At 34.5% G+C, this 6,074-nt stretch overlaps 1 long non-coding RNA gene across 1 annotated transcript; it reads left to right on the top strand.

The window, feature by feature from the left end:
- The first annotated feature begins 1,245 nt into the window (after positions 1-1,245).
- On the top strand, positions 1,246-5,854 carry LOC127450006 (uncharacterized). Its single transcript, XR_007898894.1, has 3 exons — positions 1,246-1,375; positions 4,612-4,707; positions 5,605-5,854. It is a non-coding gene; the product is annotated as an uncharacterized LOC127450006 (long non-coding RNA).
- Positions 5,855-6,074: the final 220 nt, after the last annotated feature.

Genomic DNA, 6,074 nt, shown 5'->3' on the forward strand with positions numbered 1-6,074 from the left:
TTATATTAAAAAAGTGAATTACTGTGTTTTACGCTTCCTTACATTTATATGACATGTAAATCAAGCATAAATTACCCATCACTACATTCCCCTATCACTATCATTTCAAAATACAATGTATAATGCCAATTAAAAAGGATTTGGCCTGAATGAACAAAATGAACTTACTGTGTACTGAAAGAATCAATTAACATTTTTATGTGATGTGCAAAGCAAAGCAAGTACATTAAAAACATTAAAATACTGAGCTGGAACAAACACCTTTATTGTCGTGCATATTAATTTGGACATAATATCTACTTATTTATTGAACCATACACGAAAAAATCGGTTTGCATGCATTTAAGGTTTCCATGCATGTAGCTTCTAATTAGAGGAGTTTTCTTTTGGAGAAGGAATATACTTCTGTTCAAACACATGCTGTCTTATATAAGTCATTTCAAGTTCAATCATAACTTCTGTTGTTATTTTTGTTATACGTGAACTACACAAATATTAAATGTAGATGTATTTACATAAATACACCAAACAGTACTTAATGTTGGAAGGAGACATACAACAAGTTGCTGGTTTACGTAACTGAAGTAAACTCTTAGTTTAACTTCAGTTTAATGATGATTATTTAGGATATGTAGAATACAAAACAAACAGCAACAGATATCTAAAGAGCGTTTGTTTTGTCTGTCTACAGGATATTATTTTAAATAATGCAGTGCATGCTTAACTTAAGCAGCTCCTCTGCGTATTGACAGAGGTACAATTTCTACATTTCACAAGCATTTTAACATTGATACATTTTTGTTTAGTGGAGTTAGCCTGGGATTCTTTAGGTTAAATTACTTTTATTTTTTTTTTTAAGGTTACTGTAGTGTAATTTAACTGATAGACTTATATGCTATTAGTTTTTCTCCCCATTCTAAAGAATAATGAGAGCTTAAAGGACTTGTTTGGACTAGTTTTCCGCCCTAGTTTGAACAAGTCCTTTAAGCTCTCATTATTCTTTAGAAGGTGGATGTATTTTGTTGTTGTTCGCATGGTACACATTTCCGAAGTAACGTGTGTGTGTGTTTACTGTAAAATAGCCATATTTCCTTATTTGATCTAAATGGGCAACATAAACTTTTGTGTACCTGCACAAGTTTGATAATTTGTAGGGATGTCTTTCAGTCCATTGTGAATATAACTAGCCTTTCTTATCTCTCTGTTTCAGGTGTTTGCTGAGTAGCGCTATACTAACCAGAATCTACCAAACACACATATGGAGAACTTGATCAGCACAGTCTTCGCTGAGGAATTTATATCTCATCAGAAGGCACTGGAGTTGGAAAAGACTTCTGGTGAACTTGCTGAGATTCTCTTCATTCGTTACTTAAAGGTATTATGGTCTTAGTTGTTTAATATTGTTCTGTGGTTCAACAGACCTTGATTTTTAACAGAATAATTGGAGCTTGTCCCAAACTTAAAGGGATAGTTCACTCAAAAATATACACCTCTCTCATTTACTGACCCTCATGTCATCCCAGATGTGTGACTTTTTTCTCCTGTACACAACATTTTTAGAAGAATATCTTAGCTCTGTCGGTCCATACAATGCAAGTGAAAGGATACTAAAATGTAAAAACTCCATAAAGTCCATAAAGGCAGCATAAAAGTAATCCATAATACTCCAGTGGCTTAATCCATGTCTTCAGAAGCGATATGATGGGTGTGGGTGAGAAACAGATCAATATTTAAGTCCTTTTTTTAACTATTGCTTCAGAAGATATATATTTAACCACTGGAGTCGTATAGATTAGTTCACCCAAAAATGAAAATTCTCTCATCATTTACTCACCCTCATGCCATCTCAGATGTAGATGACTTTCTTTCTGCTGCAGAACACAAATTAAGATTTTTAAAAGAATATTTCAGCTCTGTTTGTCCATTCAATTCAAGTGAATGATAGTTGATAAAAGTAATCCATTCAACTCAAGTGGTTTAATCAATGTCTTCTGAGGTGATCCAGTTGGGTTTGGGTGAGAACAGACCAAAATAAAAACCCCTTTTTCACTGTACATCTTGCCATTGCAATCTCTAAGCACAATCATGATTTCAGGCTCGATTACACTTGATCGCCAATGAGATTTATTGTGAAAAATTCATTATATTTTGGTCTATTCTCACCTATAGTAAAACCAACTAGATCACTTCAAAAGACATGGATTTAACTACTGGAGTCGTATGGATTACTTTTATGCTGCCTTTATGTGCTATTTGGAGCTTAGGTTTTGGTCCCCATTTACTTGCATTGAATTAACCTACAGAGCTGAGATATTCTCTAAAAATCTTTGTTTGTGTTCAGCGGAAGAAAGTCATACAAATCTAGGATGGCATGAGGGTGAGTAAATGATGAGAGAATTTTCAGTTTTGGGTGAACTACTCCTTTAATGGTGAGTGTACTGAAAAGTTGTATTCACATGTTATGCAAGAATTAGGGCTGTCAATTGATTAACATTTTTAATCGAATTAATTACATGGTGTCCCGATTAATTAATCGAGTTAATCGCAATTAATCGCATATATAAATATTTGCTGCAAAGCCCCTCATATAACAATAATCCAATATATGAAGATTAAATAATTATTAATAGTTATCTTTAAATATTCACAAATGTTATATATATATATATATATATATATATATATATATATATATATATATATATATATATATATATAAAATGCATATACATATATATAAAATATTTAAAAAAATATTCAGATAATTAAAAAGCATTGTAGTATTGTGGCAGATGAGTTAAGCATTGATAAGACAACACAAAAAGTGGCTTTAGAATCCAATGTATTAGTTATTTGCATATTATTGAACATAAGCCAATCATTGGCATACAGTTCACAGCAATACATTTTGCAAGTGAATTTGTCAATCAGTCCGAGATTTATTATGAGGGTTTGTTTAAGCACCCGTCAATGTACATCTGCATCAGACGGATGCTTTTCGAGCATCTCACTTTGGTTGCGTCGCATCATAAACATACAATTTTTAGATCTCTGTGTCAAGTTAAATGTAGTTTAATACTTAGAAGAACATGTCTTGAGATCCCTATGTTCAGATTTGCACTCCATCAAGCTGTTTTTGAACACAAGAATGTATCCTCGTGTTGGTCTGCTGAAGGGTTGTTTTGTTCTCTGTATAAGCAGCACATTGCCTACACAGCTGAAGTTTCACTTACTGCCCCCTGAAGAAAACAGGTCATACTTCAAACTTGAATTTCTCAGGAATGCTCTTATTACGGTCCAGGGACATGATTAATTGCATAAATTTGTTTTATGCGTTATTTTTTATAAAATTAATGGCACTGAATCAACGCGTTAAATCGACAGCCCTAGTTAGAATATGTTTATGTCATAAGCCCAGACAGAATATGTGCATGCAGAAAACTCAGCAGAATTTAGAGGTCTGCATGGGCCTTAAAATGAAACCCGAGACTGTGTGGTCTGACCCTACCCGGCCCGAATGATACCGTCAGATTTTAAGCCCGAACCCGACCAGAAATCGCTTACTATCTAATTTCTTCTCCTAGCAAGTACTTTTGCAATACGCTGTATTTTATGTAAGCATATAGGCAACATTCTTAACAGTACTGAAACAGTAAAAATACACAGTTTTAACAAGGCACGGCAGCCCCTTAGTACATTAGAACTGAAGGGAAAAAAACACTGCCTTACAGTTTATTTGCTAAAACTTCACATGGTGCAGAACAATCTGGAATACAATGCAACAGTCCTCTCTATACAGCCTGAACTTGTTCAGATTGTTGAATCTTTGTGACAACTGTGCTAAAAACAATCTAGACGCAGCGCAAAGAGAGAAATAGAGCGCAGGTGTCTCAACAAGTGTTTTAGAAAATCTGAAGTTCTTTTTAACTTGACATGGTGTTTAAAATGTGCCGGTCCTGCATGAGACGCTGAAGAAATAGCGAGACGTGGTGCAAATGTCAAAGACATTCGTCCAAAAACACATTCGGTGTGAACGGCCCCTAACTCGTCCATTCACGTGTGTCTGTGAGTGAGAGTGCGTGCACGAAACAGGTTCGGTAAGCCTGTTTATTTTTTCATTAATTACAAACCGAACCCCACCCGAACCCGAATTCCTACTTGAAAAACTGACCCGAATCCGGTCTGAAACCCGTCAGGCCCGGGTCGGGTTGCAGACCTCTAGCAGAATTGCAACATTTCTCATTTCTTAAATGTTCTACAAATTCCCCATCACTTGCATGTTTTTTGTGAAATAGTTTGGCTAATTGTGTGATGCTTTTAGCAATCATTAAGAATACAGTACTCTCAGGTTCATTTAACACATTTTACCATGTTTAAATCCCATACACAGAATTCTGCAGATTTTCCCAAAACATCTGCTTGGAAAGAGTCAAAAATGTCTACAGATTCCATCTGGGCCTAAGCTTTTCTATCTTCAGACTATTGTGAAGGTTACAAAAGCTATGAATTTGGGTTGGGAACTGATGGTTTTTAGATAATTCACAATGTTTAGGCTGAATAACACATTCAACATGTTCAACATTTAACACTAGATTAAAAATGTACTTTCAGGATCAACACAGTGTCCACACAAGTCGAACTACTGTGCTTCGTGCACTTCCTGTGCTGCTGAGAGGAGTCGCCTCAAGATTCTTCAAAACATGTGGGGTAAATTACTTTATTCACACATTTCTAAATAATTTAACCATTTTTGAAACTTAAAGGAATACCTCACCCAAAAATGAAAATTCTTTCATTATTTACTTACACTCACGCCATCCCAGATGTTTACGACTTTCATCTAATGATCACAAAAAATATTTATGAGTATTTCAGCTCTGTAAGGCCATACAATGCAAGTGAATGGGTGTCAGAACTTTGAAGCTCCAAAAAGCAGTTAAAAACAGCATAAAAGTAAACCATACGGCTCCAGTTGTTAAATCCATGTCTTCTGAAGTGATATAATTAGTGTGAGAAACCGATCAATATTTAAGTCCTTTATTACTATAAATCTCCACTTTCACATTTACATCTGAAAGCCTGTTTAGTTTCACTTTCACATCTGAAAGTGAAAGTGGAGATTTGTAATAAAAAAGGACTTATTTATTGACTGTTTATTGTATCTGAAGATATGGATTTAACCACCAGAGTCATATGGATTACTTTTATTCTGCCTTTTTATGCTTTTTGGAGCTTCAAAGTTCTGGTCAACATTCACTTGCATTGTATGGACCTAAAGAGCTGAGATATTTTTCTAAAATCTTCATTTATGTTCTGCGAAGAAAGTAAGTCATAAACATCTGGGATGGCATGAGGGTGAGTAAATGATGAGAGAATTTTCATTTTGGGGGGAACTATCCTTTTAAAGAAGATGATTTATGAAAGAAAAAAAGAAAAATAGCTTTTGTCTTCCATGGAAGAAATAAAGTCATACAGGTCTGGAACAAGTGAGTAAATTATGACATAATTTTTGTGTGAACTTCTTTTATGTAGGTGTGTATTTTGAAACAGATTTGAATAAATTGTTCTTTAATTTTACCACTTTTTTCTATTTCTGCATTTCAGGGCTGAAGATTCAGAAGAGCCAAATGTTGGATATTCACCAGTTGCCCTGTTAACAGCAGTCAGAGAACTCACAGATGCCGCAATTCATTACAATCTGGTCAGAAATTTCATTGTTCTTGAAAGTGAAGTCATCACCCACCTGCCCAGGCTTTTCAGATTTCTTTTTACGTTTGGACTGATTTATGCATTGGATCTGAGTTACCCAAAAGAGTTTTAAAGACAGGTGGCTTTATAATGTTTTAACTTTGAAGGATGTGCAACACTAATGCAGCTGTAGACAATTTATCCTGTCGTTGTCAAATGTGGGGTTTTTTTCAGTGTTGTTCCTCATGTTTTGTCAATAATTGTACCTTGTCTTTTTATATTAAATATGTTTACTGCATGCAGTTTTCTTTTTTTTTATGTTGCAAAATTTTAACATTTAAGTTAACAAAACTTAAGTTTGCAGAAATTTAAATTTTGAGTTGTAG

The sequence above is a fragment of the Myxocyprinus asiaticus genome, chromosome 13, assembly GCF_019703515.2.
Source record: "Myxocyprinus asiaticus isolate MX2 ecotype Aquarium Trade chromosome 13, UBuf_Myxa_2, whole genome shotgun sequence".
NCBI lineage: Eukaryota > Metazoa > Chordata > Actinopteri > Cypriniformes > Catostomidae > Myxocyprinus > Myxocyprinus asiaticus.